Source organism: Vigna unguiculata, chromosome 6 (assembly GCF_004118075.2).
Source record: "Vigna unguiculata cultivar IT97K-499-35 chromosome 6, ASM411807v1, whole genome shotgun sequence".
NCBI lineage: Eukaryota > Viridiplantae > Streptophyta > Magnoliopsida > Fabales > Fabaceae > Vigna > Vigna unguiculata.
In genome coordinates, this window is record NC_040284.1 from 15,085,301 (window position 1) to 15,101,116 (window position 15,816).

Sequence of the window (15,816 nt, forward strand, 5' to 3'; positions counted from 1 at the left end):
CATTGATGATCTTGTGATCGAATTTACAAAAGAAATTAGAATAATACTTTTAATTTAAATTTTTAAAATAATATATATATATATATATATATATATAGTATTTATTTGTTTTTACTTAATATAGAACTTTTAACTCATATTAACTATATCCATGAAATGAGATGTGTCATCTTAATTATAAAATACCAAATACCAAAAAAATAAAACAATCTTTTGAAATTATATTCCAATACAATTTTGTTTTGAAAATTATTTTTTCATTTCTTATGTAAGTTATTAAGCCTTTTCCATGTAAATTATTTGAATTTTATTATCAGTATTAATACAAAATTCAAAAAAAGTTATCAAACTTAAAATTAAATAATATTTCATATGCAATTATTATAATAATGCCAACGAACTTGAGGCAAAGAAGTTACCCAAGAAAAACCATTTAGAGATGAAATGTAATCATAGTTATTAATTAAATAGTTAAATATTAAGAAAAAGGTATGCTTAACTTTAGATTTCATTATATAAGTATTTCATTTTGTGATGATGATCTAATTTGGTTTATGACTCTATTTTTTCATTAAAGGCACCTCTTTAATAATTATTTTAGAAAATTCAAATTATATCTATTTTTAAATTACAAGAGTGTTGAAAAAAATTGTGAACTTTTAATTCATGTATAATTATAAATATGTTATAAAAAAAGGGGTAATTTTTATATAATTCAAAAAATAATTTAATAGACAGCCCTTTAGTGTAAAAAAAAAGAAAAAAAAAACTTGCACTTTTAACTATATGAACACGAGAAATTTAATATAATATACAAATGTTTGGTATCACTTTAATGCACAAAAAGCCTTTCGATGTGTGCTTTCTCCATTTGAACCAAACAGATAGACCTTAATGATTGCTCAAATTTGCTGTTATTAAAAATACTAAATAACCAAACTCAACCCCCAAAAATAAAAAAATAAAAAAGAAAAATAAAAATACAGGGTTGCAAAGAACAAATATAGGCTTCCTTATGCACTCGGTATATATTTATCAGCCGTAACCGTAATATAGGATTTCCCGCAAGAATAAACGATAATAAGCTTACAGAAATAAAGGAAAAAGAAGTGCATGGGACAGTTTTTCATTTGAAAACTAAATATTGAAATTTTTCAACGGAATCGAGAGAGTGCCACCAATAAATGTCGACAGAAAAAGACAAGGACAATTCTCTTTAAAACAAAAATTATATATATAAGAAAATATTTTCTATCACATTTTTAAACAAACATTTTATTATGTACATTAGCTTGAATTTGAATTCGTGATAAAAAGAACAAAATTGTGTAAAACAAGCTGGCTAAACAAGAAATACAATATACCAATTTTAAATTTGAATTAATAATAAAATTATTTACATAAATATTTTTCGTGTTACAAATGTCTATTTAACTTTTCTTTTTTGTCATTTCACAATTTTTATCTAATAGTATTACTGATCGTACATAAAAACTTCTCTGATCAACTCACTTTTGATAAGTATACGAGTTGTTTGAGTAGGTAAATCAAGTTAATAGCCATGTTTTAAAAATATTAATTTTCAAATAATTGTCAAAAAATATTTTTATTTTATTTATATTTTGCTCCATTTATAACTCTATTGATCACTATGCAATTAATTTGTAAAGATTAAAGTATAAGCATGACTTTCTGTCTAATCATTTTATTAGAGAGAAAAATATAATATTCTTTATCAATTATAACTTTACTTAGTGTATTTCATCATGAGTTGGAGAATTTGATTTCAACGGAATTGTTTATCCTTTAATTAATTTTGGTAATCAAACAAATAATTTTGCAAGCACATAATTTTCTAATCTCTTCCATAGAGTTGTTTTGTGGTTACATATACCGATTTCAGAGGACATGTTTGCAATTAATTCTTTAGGAGTGTTTTATTGTATCCTCTCTAGGATATTTTTCTTTGTAATTTTTATCAAACAGTACATTTGTTTGTAGATAGAAATGGCAACTAAAAAATATATGGAAAAGTCGTAAATGACTCAATATAAAGAATATTTAGTACTTTTAATTGTAGAGGAGATTAAAAGGTTTTTTTTTTAAGAGTAATGTTGTACATTCATGTAAAACAGAAATAATATGAAATAATGTTAGTCGTAATCAATTTTAATTATAGCGACACTCTATTCAATAATTTTATTGAGGTAGAATTAAATAAAATCTAAAATAAAGGAAGCACATATCATGTAACCACAAAATACTCACGCACTCATCATAAAGACTTCGATTTAATTTAAAGTCGAAGTTTATTTCAAAACCTTCTAAAAATACAGTGATATCTCTTAAAATATTTGTACAATTATAAATTGCACTTCAAGAATAACCAAAGTCTATATTTATAAGTATACATTTTGATTCCTTAAAGAATCGAAGCATATATGTATGAGTATAGGCTCTAGTCTTTAACATAGAGCTGAAACCTATATCATACGGTTAAGGTATAAATTTCGGTTATCCTTAAATCGCTGGTTATAGTTCTACAAATATTTTAAAAAATGTCATTGTGTTATTATAAATTTTATTTTTCTTAAAAGAGAAGCATATTAGGCAATGTTAAATCCTATTTTTGCACTAATACATCGTAAATATTTTATACTCGAGATGTATATGCTTTGAATAGTATGTGTTGGACGGTCCCACATATCTTACAAGCCAATTTTATAAGATTGAGTTAGATTTAAAATTGACCAAGTTGATATGTATTTGTCTTTCGGATTAAATATGTCTTTGATCCCTCAACTTTTAGTAAAATTTGAAATTAGTCTATCTTTGAAACTTTGGCCCAATTTAGTCCCTTATCTCCAAAGATGTGTGAATTTAGTCCTTTTAACCAATTTTTTATTTTATTTTGTTAGATGTTTCAAACACGTTTTATAATAGTTTCTTAGCTAGCATTAAAGCAAAAATATGTCATTCGGTACAAACAACTCAAATGTTATCATGAAACACCTTTGAAATGTGAAATAAACTTAACAAAATTTGATTAAAATGACTAAGTTCATGAATTTGTAAAGTTAAGGAACTAAATTTGGCCAAAGTTTCGAAAATGAATTATTTCCAATTTTTACTAAAAGTTAAGGGACTAAGAATATATTTAACTTTTTTTTCTTTTTATGTGTTTATCTCTTATCTCCGAATTTTAGGTGTTAAATATGATGAGATAAGTACTGATGCATCATTATTCAACGTTGAGAGTGGCTCTTTCTGAACAAATTTCGTGGATGTTTCGTGGGGTTAGTCATGTGGTGGTGGGGGCACTCTCTCATTTTCATGGCTACGTAATTTCTGTGTGTTTCTTCTTCGTTGTTGTTATGAAGAATTGACATGTATATATGCATAGAACCACAGAGGGAAGAAACGTAGATGCATAGTGTTCAAAGTCTTACACACTTGAAAAATACATGCACGATATGACTCGAAATTGCGTATGTCAATTTCATATAGTGCGTGTTTTTCTGCATTTGGGCGATTTGTACGGCAATAATTTCTGTACTTTCAAGGACAAACACATAAGAAGGATCCACACGAAACTATAACATGAGATTGATGGTTTTTTTTTTTTTTTTTTTTATTTTATTGATATCTTGCACCATGATTTAGTTGCCAAAAGATTACAATTATGTTATGTGTGTGGATTCTAAAAAAAGGGTTGATTTGTTTGATTAGTATTATCAAAAATCAATCTCTTAACTCTAAAGACTTGCATCTTATTTTAGAATGGGTGAGAATTGATCAAATCAAAGCTAAAAAAATGATATTTTTCATAATAAGAATATATTTTCCTTTTGTTTATAAATTTAGTTTAAAATATTTTTAAGACAAAAAAAATATCTAATAAAAGATTTGAACAAAAATATAATTTTAACTAATTATTATTGCTTTCTTTTATCACTCATCAAGTTAGAATATTATCTTTAATCAATCAGCATATCTAAAATGGTGTCTGTAAATTATTATTGGTTCTAATCTACATGATACTTTAACGAGTATTGTGAAACTTTATATTTTTATCTTCATAAATGATATTAATGTTTAGACATTAAACTCAATAAGATAATATCATTATAATTAATTAAATTTGAGTTATTTTTTTCTTTAAAACTTGATGTTTCTATTTACGGTTTTTGTTTCTAAAATATCTCTCACTAAGTTATAAGAGATAAAGGTATTATAAAATACCATTCAGCTCAACTATCGACTGATGTAAATCAAAACATTCATACTATTATATTTGTCATTTAATATGGTTGTTGAATATAAAATACTAATATAATTTTTTTTTTCGCAAGTTAAATTTTTTAGGCTTCCAAAGATATATTATTTATGAAATAATTAATCAATTGTTTTAGTTTCCCTATTTTGAAGTTCTCACAATTTATAGAAAACATTCGTGTGATGTTAATCCCTAATTAATTAACACGTCTTTCATGAATTAAATAATTTATTATTATATAGATTTTGTAGACTAAAATAGGTAAAAATACACTAAATCCTATTCTAAAAATTTTAGAAAATAATATTTTATCCGGTGTTTTTAATATAAATATAGACTTAATAAATTTTTAAATTATTCACAAACTTAGATATTTTCAATTGAGTTTTTTTGGGTTCAATATTTAATTTATATATTTTTTAATTGAGTTTTTATCATTTAATTTTTCTTTCCTTATCTGGATAATGTGACTATTATCTTATCCACTAGGTTAAGATATAATACTAAACTACCAAGATACTGTACCTATCATCTTTACCAAAATGCTCAATTATTCAAAGACCTTTTATCTTATATTTGGATGAAACATTTCAATAATGCTGAGAAATTGAAATACATTATATTTGAATTGCTTGCAATTAAATTCCCTTCATTTTCTAAACAATTTGTTTGGATAAAGAAATTAAATTACCTTACATCTTAATTCCTTGTTTAGATAAAATAATTGAATTTATTGTGAGATAAAATTTCATTTTAACAATACTTATTTCAGGCATAATTATGTTTTGAGTTTATGGAAAATTTAGAAACAGGATCGAAGACCTAAATGGGCCGAGTCGACCTGACTACCCAACTGAGCTGGTCCGACCCGACGACCTAGACGGGTCGAGCCAACAACGAAACCTAAAAAGGTTGAGCCGGCCCGACGATCCAAACAAGGCTTGACCAGCCCGATTGTCGCCCTGCCCATTCGGGTCATTAGGCTCGTTTGTGTCATCGACCCGCTTAAATAGTCATTGTCGTTGAGCCAGCCCGACCCGCCTAGGTTGTGGGGCCTTTGGTACCGCCCGGGTCGTCGGGCCTATCGAACCCGTCTAGGTAATTAGGCCAATCGAGCTTGTCTAGGTCGTCGAGCAGGTCAAGATTGTCAAGTCGACGGGTCGGTCGGGCCCATCTAGGTTTTTGGACCAGTTGGGCTTGTAGGGGTCGTTGGGTTAGTTGAACTCATACAGGTCGTTGGGCCTGCCTGATACATTTGGGTCGTCGAGCCCACTCAATCTGTTTGGGTCATTGGGCACCCAATAGGTGGTCGAGCTTACCCGTTACATCTAAGTCGTCGGGTCATCCCGACATATTTAGGTTGTTGGGCTTGCCCAACTGGTGTGCGTCGTTGTGTCGGGCCGTCCTGTTTGTGTTGTCAGGCCATCTTGATACGTTTGGGTCGTCGGACTCCATTTGTGTTGTATGGCCAGCCCAGTCCGTTTGGGTCGTCGGGCCTACCTAGCTCGTCGAGAGTCTAAAGTGTGAGGTTGAGTGAGACGAATTTCAAATTTCACCTATTTTGAGGATATTTGAATTTCTACTAATTTAGCTAATTGAAATACTTAAAAAAACTTGCATTTTAAATGCTTTTTAATTTCTCTATCCAAACAAAACATTTCATTACAAAAAAAATCTAAATTCTTAAAAAAAATGAATTATTTCATTAAAATACTCTATTCAAACACACTATTGTGTTTAGCTCTTGTTTTACATGATTTTAAGCATATTGGATAGTAGTACCAATAAAAATATGAAAGTATTACATTGTATAGTTATGTTTCATCTATAATCATGCTTTCAGTTGTGACATACAAACAAAATATTACCCTATTTCTATAATTCCATATTGTCTAGATAATTGCTATCCAAAATCCCTTTCAAATTTTATTTTATTTCCCATTTAGTTCCATTAAGTGGATGTGTAGGAAGTGGGATTTAGATTGGTTATGGTTCATTGAGCTTACTCCATCCTACCTATCACACAATTTCCAAACTTTTTAAGTTATTTTACAACAACAAAAAATGGTTAAATGTGTTTTTAGTCCCTCAACTTTCATGTAAAATAGGATTTCGTTCTTGTTCCAAACTTTGAATAATTTTCATAAAACCAAAACTTTCAATGTGACAAACGACATTGTCACGTGTGTGTCACTAACACAAAAGTGAATTTTAATGTCTATTATTTTCAAATTTTGAGGTCACGAAAACTTTCGACATTATAGAGTGACGTTAAAATGGATGTCGAAGCTAAAAGCTGAGGTGTCTTAACGTCAGGTAAACTGAAGTCTGACTTCACTTAATGTTGGTCATAATACCAACCGATGACATGTTGGTGCCATTTCAAACAAGATTTGGAATAACATTTAAAATCAGTTAGTGCTCTAACAATTGTTAAAAGACGTCATACTATTACAAAGCGGACGTTATTTAATGTTTGTTAGAGCACTAACACGTGACACACTGTTTTTTTAACGTCGTCCATAAATAAGGATAAAAAACAATAATTTTGAAAGTGTAGGGACCGACCAAGTTTTGATTTGGGATTATTTCCAAATTAAGGTCAAACTTCAAATATTAAAAGCATTTTTTTTTCCTTAAAATTTTATTCAATCAAAATTTAAGTTTTATAATAATTTTTATTATTTCACATATCAATTTGTTTATTATTTATTTATTTTTTTGAATTTTAACTATTATTTAAAATATTTAAACTTTAATTAAGCTCATTGGAGCAATTTTTGATAATTATTTTGAAAAGAATATGATAAGTTATTTTTTATATATATTAAGTAAAATGTTTATAACCTTATTATAAATATAAATATATATATATATATATATATATATATATATATATATATATATATATATATTAACTATATCTTTTTATATTCCATATTTGGAATCTATATGATGTGCATAATATTTTTTCTAGTCAAGTCAAAATCGTCCCATATTAATTAGGAATCATATTTTTTTTCTAAATTTTAAAAGGTTAAATATATTTTTAGTTCCTTAATTTGTTGTACAATTGGATTTCGTGTATATTTCAAACTTGTAATCATTTGATTTCAAACTTTATTAATGAATGGATCTAGTCTCATAATCATAAGACATTAAAGATTTGCAAAGGTGGAAAACATGTTGCCACATGTCCACTGATACCATTAATTTCTACCTTTTAATTGTGTCATATGTTTTTTGAATAAATAAAATCTTCCTTAATTTTTATCTTGTTTAATCTTCACTTTTCAAATTCTTCCAAATCCTTTCAATTTATAAATCCTAGGTTCTCCACTATGAAGAACTATCTCTTTTTGTTGAGATTATATTTAATAAGCTAATATATTGTGTTATTTGTGATGTTAATATATATGTTTTTTTTCCATGTTTAGGTTAGTATTTGATTTATATTAATGTTTGTTGTGGCTTGAACTTGATTCATTAGTAATTTTAAGACTTTTGAACTTAATTCATAATTTAATTTTTTAAGGATTCAAGGAATTGAAATTTATTATAGGTTCAAAATCATTAAAGATAGGATTTGAGTATAATTGTGAGTTAATTTCAACATAAATATGTAATTGAGTTGATTGTGAATGCATTGCACACTAACAGTTTAATAACATATAAATTTTTTTAATACCAAATACGCACATACTGATATATTTTAAAGATAAACTTACTTTAAATAATCTTCTTTTTAACAAGGCAGAAATATAATATCAGAGTACCAACCCTTTTACAATTTCACGATGTCACATAAGTAGTCTTATACCTAAAACGATAATAATGGAGAAGAAAATCATTAAGTTCTGTTTTAATACTTTTTGCTGTTTTTGTTTGAATAATCCCACTTCTAAAGTATATATATTCAATTTGGAATCGATGCATGGAGAAATTTTTGCAATTATCTATTATTTGCAACTTCGTTTTCGGCTTGGTCTACATCTTTTAGAAATTTTTCTTATATTTTAGTGCAAAACTCTTCTCTAATAAAAGTTGTCCGATATAATTAATATTTTCCTCTTCACATTCATACTTATTCAGTGATTGCATTATAAAATTTTGACAAATTCATATACATATGATTTTATATTCTTTCTGTAGAACACAAAGTCATAAGCTTCAACTTCACCAACACCCAAACATCCAGAAATTAAAGAAAAGTTTGTGATGATTTATATCCCACCTACTGATAGCAAAAAAAGTTTCACGATAGAAGAAAAATATGCAATGAATACCAAATGAAGAAATCACTCATTTGTTAATAAAGTAAATACGAATATTCAACTGGTAGATATCTGTTATCCATTATTAATGATTCTTATTTAAATCTTTTTAAAATAATTAGTTAACAAAAACAAAGTTATTAATAAAAAAATATAGATTTACGTGTTTTATTTATGTTTATGAAATTAAAATTAATTTTAAAGAGAATATATAACGTTTTAAATTTATACTTTACCGTGAAATTTATTTAATTTTTTTTAAAAAAAGGCTAAATTTATTTGTAATGACATGTTATTATACAACTTTATTTAGATTTCATCTTAAGATTAATTTTTTATTGTAAATATTTAATAAACAATTTCATTCTTTTTTTCTAAATATCTGCAAATATGTATAAATACTATGTAGATACCCATTGAAAAACGTTGGAGATAATTTTAGTCAAAATAATGACTTGTGGAGGTGTAGTTGTTGTGATGTTGTGCTTCATGTGGGTCAAATAAGGAATAAGTATTGTGTGAATAGTTTCTAAACCAAAGGGGGTGAGTGTTCAATAACTTTAATAGCATAGGGGGTGTACGTGTAATAGAATTAATAATATAAGGGGGTTATATGTAATAAATTTAATAATTGCAAGGGTGTATATGTAATATGCATATAACACTATATACCTAACATGTAGGAGAATGAATAGTTGAAAGAGTAATGAAATTAATTAAACTGGGAGAGGGTTTAGGTAGAATAAAACAACAATTTTTGTTGCATTTATCATAAGTCTTTCTTTTACTATAGCATGTTTGGGATGTCAAACAAATTAAAATAAAATACATTACTGTCATAAATTTTAAATAAATTTTAAATAAACTCAAGTTCATACAAGTCCAAGTAATTATAAAAATAAATATAAAATGACGTTCACCCCAATGAAAATTCTTTAATTAGTGTTTTGATCAACAAGTCCACTTTCTCCGATTGATTCCTGAAAAATAAACAAAATAAACCTCAACTGTCATGTGCTAAGTATTCTTATTTTGATTTCATCATTTGACAACAAGCATACCATGAATGTCACTCTCTATATAGGGTTTGATGTATATCCCAATTTAAAAGAAAGGAAAGAGAAGAATGTCAAGCAAGGGGTGTACCTGGAAGAAGATAACATACCGATACTTGAAGCTGTACAAATGAAGACAAAAGACAAGATGTGCAGCTTATAAAATATTAATCAAAATATTTTTTACTAATATATATATATATATATATATACATATATATATATATATATATGTATATATATATATATACATATATATATATATATATACATATATATATATATATATACATATATATATATATATACATATATATATATATATATATATAAGAATATTTTTGTAAATTAAAGTTTAGTAGGTACAAATATCCACGGGTACGGATATTGTGATACCTGTACCTGCCCTGTTAACATACGGGTATCAAAAATACCCATACTCGCGGGTAACGGGTATCCATTTTTAATATCGTTTTCTACCCGTTGCAGGTTTTATCCGCAGATACCCGCTAGTACGAATTTTTTTGACATCCCTAAACATAATTATCTTTAATAATATATATATATATATATATATATATATATATATATATATATTATAAAAGAAATAATTAATTTAAGTTTTGTATCATACTAATATGAATGATTTAAAAAATAATTTTGATATTAAAACAAAAGTGATAAACACGTCAAATTATTTAAATTTCGTCAATTAAAAATGAGATGGGTTGGATCGATTCATCACACTAAAATAAATAAAAATTCAATCTTGTTTTATTAATTGATGAAGCGATATATTAGATCATATTTAACAATTATTTTTAATTTTTTAATATATATATATATATATATTAAAAGTATATTTAATCATATAAATATATTATTAAATTTTAATTTATTAATTAATGTCTCTAATAAGATAAATTAAAATAATTATTATATTTACGTGTCAAATTATTTTATTATAATTAATAATTAAAATTTAATTTGTAATTCAAACTATAATATTATTACTAATGTACATAATATATTATATAAAAGTTAATTTTTTAAATTATTTTCATTTTATTTTTAAATTTAAATAAAAATACTAGTCAACAAATCATCCTATTTTGTCCCCTCTTTGATACGATAGTTTGACATACCAGATGGGACGAACTAAAACATATTAAGTAATTGATAATTTCAATTTGATTCATCAATTTTAACAAGTTAGCATACTGACCCGTAAATTGTTATCACTTTGTCATCTAATAAAAAAAACTTTTAGTAGATACCAAAATTCATAGAATTTTGTTTGAAACATGTCCCTATTTCAAAATGGGATAAAGAACGATAATTAATTATAGTTTTTATTTTGATATAATGATAGCAATTATCAAAAGTTGACTTGATATATCTCATGAAAATAACTATAGTGCCGCCCACTCTAATCACATGCTTTTCCTAGGCGACTCTTACCTAATTCATTTTTCTATTGTCTCAAACCATTGTCCTTTTCACAATCAACTCTTAATCAAATTTCAATTTCAATTTCAATTCTTGTTCTAAAATCTACCCTACCCTAATATAAAATTCACGATGCCACCATAAAAAACTTTAATAAAGTACAGTGTATTTAGCTGTACATCCAAAAAGATTGACGTAAGTCCTGCGGGGCAAATGGTATTACTTCTTGTGTAACTTTTATGAATTAGACCTAAATTTCTATATCCCAAAATCATGAAGGGAGTCAAATCACTTTAATATTACTATAGAATAAATTATTATTTTGATATGTGTGAATATAAATGGGTGTATATAAGTAAAACTTTTTATATACCGCTTTCTTCTATTTTTATTTTATGTAAAAATGTGAGATTAGCAGTAATGTTTAAGGTTTTGTTATTCCTAATTTTTAGATTATAGAATGTTTTGTAATTTTGAATATAGTTTGATGCTATTTAAAAATAAACTAAGCAATTATAAATTCATTTGTTCTTCTTAATTTTATATTATAGAATATTTTGTAATTATAAGTAAGAATTATTGTTAAAATATTTTTATCACAATTTATCGCGGGAATAATAATAGTGAAATGCATCAAGTCATTTTTTTTTACATGGTATTGGCCTAAAGCACGATCTTCTTTTTCTTTCTTGAGGCTTTCCTAGTTTCACAGTTCTTCTTCTTGGTTTTGCGATGTCCATGGCCTCGCTCATCGTTCTTGTTCATGATCTCGATTCGTGGTTCTGCTTCATAGTTTTCGTTTGTCGTTTTATTCGTGGTTTCGAGCACTGCTCGTTGTTGCGGTTCTGTTCGTACTTCTAGTCGTGGTTTCAGGCTTCTTGTTTTATACTCTAACAACATTGTTGCTCATTCTTTTGGCACTCACCATGACTACTCCAAAGAAAGACAATTCTTGTGTTCGCTTCATCGACAATAATTACTTTGCTTGGGAACTTCAATTGAAGACGCATGTCAAAAGGAAAGGATTATGGGATCACTTTGATGGAAAAATGCAACCACCCAAGGAAGAAGTTGCCTTCGCTACATGGGAGGCAAAAGATACTCAAATTATTTCTTGATCCTTAATACTATGATCAATAATTTACGCTCTTTTACAACTGATCAACAAATGTAGGATTATTTGAAACACATTTTCGACCAAGATAATAAAGCCAAACGTTTTCAGTTGAAATGGGAGATAACAAATTACAACTAAGGTATTTTTCTGAATTTATAGGATAAAACTCTCTGCCATTTTATATGTTGTTGTTCCCCAAGCTTCACTCGACTATTCAAGAAGTCTACAACACTAGCAAGCATAATCAATTTTTCATGAAACTTCCTTCCGAGTTTGAGGCTATCAGAAGTCCTTTGTTGAATAGGAGTCTAGTCCCATCTTTGGATACATGTGTTGGTGAACTTCTTATCCAAGGATCCATGACTCATGATGCTACTATTTCTGAACTTGCTCCGATTGCATATGTTGCCCACAATAAAAGTAAAGGTCGTGATATGTGACGAGTCCAATGCTTTTCTTGCAAAAAATTTGGTCATATTGCTCATAATTGTCATAAGAAGATTTGCAATTATTGTAAGCAATAAGGTCATATCATTGTTTATTGTCCCACACATCCTCTATCACCAATACAAGCATTTCATGCCACTACCAATGCAACCACTTGTCCTCCTACCCAATGTCCATGTAATGGTGGTGTTCTTCAAATGATTCAACAAATGGTACTTTTCGTTCTTTCATCCTTGGGTATTCATGGTAAGTCCTCTAGTGTTTCTCACTCATGGTTCCTTGATTCTTATGCATCCAATCACATGACGAGTTTCTCTCAAAATTTGCATAATGTACATTCTTATAATGGTACTCAAAAAAATACAAATTGTTGATGCAAATACTCTTTCTATCACTAATTATGGTGACATAAACTCTAATGTTTGGAATGTGCTTGTCTCACATGGACTTGCTTTCAATTTGTTGTATGTTGGTCAATTAGTGGACAATAATTGTGATGTTAAATTTTCTCGGGATGGTTGTCTTTTGCAGAAGCAAGTATCGGGGGAGGTGATCGCGAAGGGGCCTAAAATGGGACAATTGTTTCCACTCCAATTTATTTATAATCATTTGTCTTTTGCTTGTAATAATGTTTTGAATCTCTATGAGGTTTGGCATAGAAAACTGGGTCATCCAAATTCTACTGTTTTGTTTCACTTATTTAAAGCTAGTTTGTTGAGAAATAAAAATGTTCTTCTTGGTGATTCCATTTTATGTGTGTGACTTGGGTTTTACTCTTTTTATGTGTTGTCCACTCTTATTTGTTTTGAATCAATTCATTCTTCTCTTCTCTAGAACCTTGGAAAGGAATCTTCACATCTAGATAGTTTGCTATCTTAATGTCCAGTGGGAATTTTCTTGGTTTTCTTAACCAATCATCACCATATTTATTAATCTTCTAAAAGGAACAAGATAATCCTACATCATATTGTTTTGTTTCACTTATTTAAAACTAGTTTGTTGAGAAATAAAAATGTTCTTCTTGGTACACCTCTTTCTTGTTTTGTTTGCAAAATGATTAAAAGTAAAACTCTACCTTTTCCAACTAGTGCTCATCATGCTTTGAAATAAATCATAGTAATGCTTGGAGTATGTCTCATGTTGCTTCTCACACTTGTTATTAATATTTTGTCATATTTATTGATGATTGTAGTCGCTTTACTTGAATATATTTTATTCACTCTAAGTCTGAAGTGTTTTCCATGTTTAAGAAATTCATGACATATGTTGAGACTTAGTTCCAAATCAAAATTCAAATTTTTTGCTCAGATTCTACCAGTGAATACATATCTCATGAGTTTCAGAAATACCTTTAACAAAACGGTATTGTATTTCAACGTTCTTGTCCTAATAATCCTCAACAAAATGACATTGTTGAACGGAAAAATTGTCACTTGCTTGATGTGACCCACACATTGCTTCAAGCTTCTGATCCATCCAAATTTTGGGTGGAAGCTCTACCTATTACTCAGTTGTTAATAAATCACATTCCTTCTACGGTAATTGATTTTGACTCTCTTTTTTTCATCTTTTTAAACTCATCTTGATTATATTATTTTACATACTTGTGTGTTTTGTTCATTTACATACTTATATCAAGATAATAGTTGATGATATATTTATCAGTTGTTTGAATCTATTTTAAAAAGGTTTTTAAGATATTTTATGAAAAAAATCAATTTATATTAAAAAAGTTAGTTTATTTTATTTAAAAATTAACTATATATTTTTATGCGATAAATACACATTCAGTCAATACTTAATTAAGTTATTTATCCAAACACACTCCTAATTAACTTTGAGAGGAAAACTTTATAGAAGGGAGATGGTGCATTTGTTTGAAATGAGAAGGAGGAAGGTAAACATTTTCCATTATTGCTTCCATGAATGAAAGAGAAATAATTCAAATTAAAATCAATTGTTTCAACAAAAATATGAAAACTGAAAAGCATGTTTATAATCGTCTTCTCGAATTTGCGAAGAGTTGTGAGTTGAATTTTTGTAAAGGAAACATTACTTCCGCATCCATCATCTTTCTCAATATTGCTATCCTAATTAATTATTATTTTTGAACATTTTTCAAGCATTTATTTCGAAGATAAGACACAAAAAATATTTGACAAATTTCTCTACGTAGTAAATGTGCACAAAATTCAATTGTATAAAACACTACATATGTCATTAAGGGTAATATAATCAATTGAATTAAATGCATGATGTCTTCAAAATATTTAATGAGAATGAGATGTTTTTTTTTAAATAGGACAGAAAAAAGAAGTAATTTTTAATACGGCTAACGTATGCAAAAGTATCATGATAAAATTAGGGAATCTCAAAAAGTTACACATCATACAATATATATATATATATATATATATATATATATATATATATATATATATATATATATATATATATATATATATATATATATATATAAAATAAAATTATATAAGAAAACAAATTCATGAGGTGACTAATATCATTTGCTTCATATATGATATTCTTTTAGTCTCATAATTGAGAGGATAAAAATACACATTTCAATGTTTATTAATAAATTATTATAAAAATATACTTTGGATACCTTTATAATCGCAAAAGTTATGTTTTCATGTTTTAAGTAGTTTTCATTCTCACAAAAAGGAGGTTGAGTATCTCATTTTTTTTATCAGCAAAGAATGGATATAATTAAGAAAGAGCACTTAAAAGGGTGCTCTAACTTTTATACAAAATAACCTTGTACATATTGATGCTCTAGCTTGACATCATAGGACCATCAAAACAAAAAGCTAGAACAATAGCATAACCGTGAACAAAAACTATGGAATAGACTTGTGGATCCAAACACAGAGATCTAACAGATTCTGCATAATAGAGTTAATCCACCTCCTTTGAATTTCTATCCCAATCCCTTCTATTACAACAAAATTACACTGTGTCAATTTCCTAACTCTACCACTCTACCAAGGTTATCAGTCAAGAGTATCGGCCTGCTTCCATAAACACTACTTCATTGTGTTTTGCTTGCTACAGAACAGAACAGGCGTAATGGAGGTCTGCATAATATGCTGCATCATAAAATAGTTGTGAACATAGTGGAGGGAGATCTTTGCCGCTGGTAGTGTGTCCTTTTAATCCTCCAGCAATAGTGTCCAA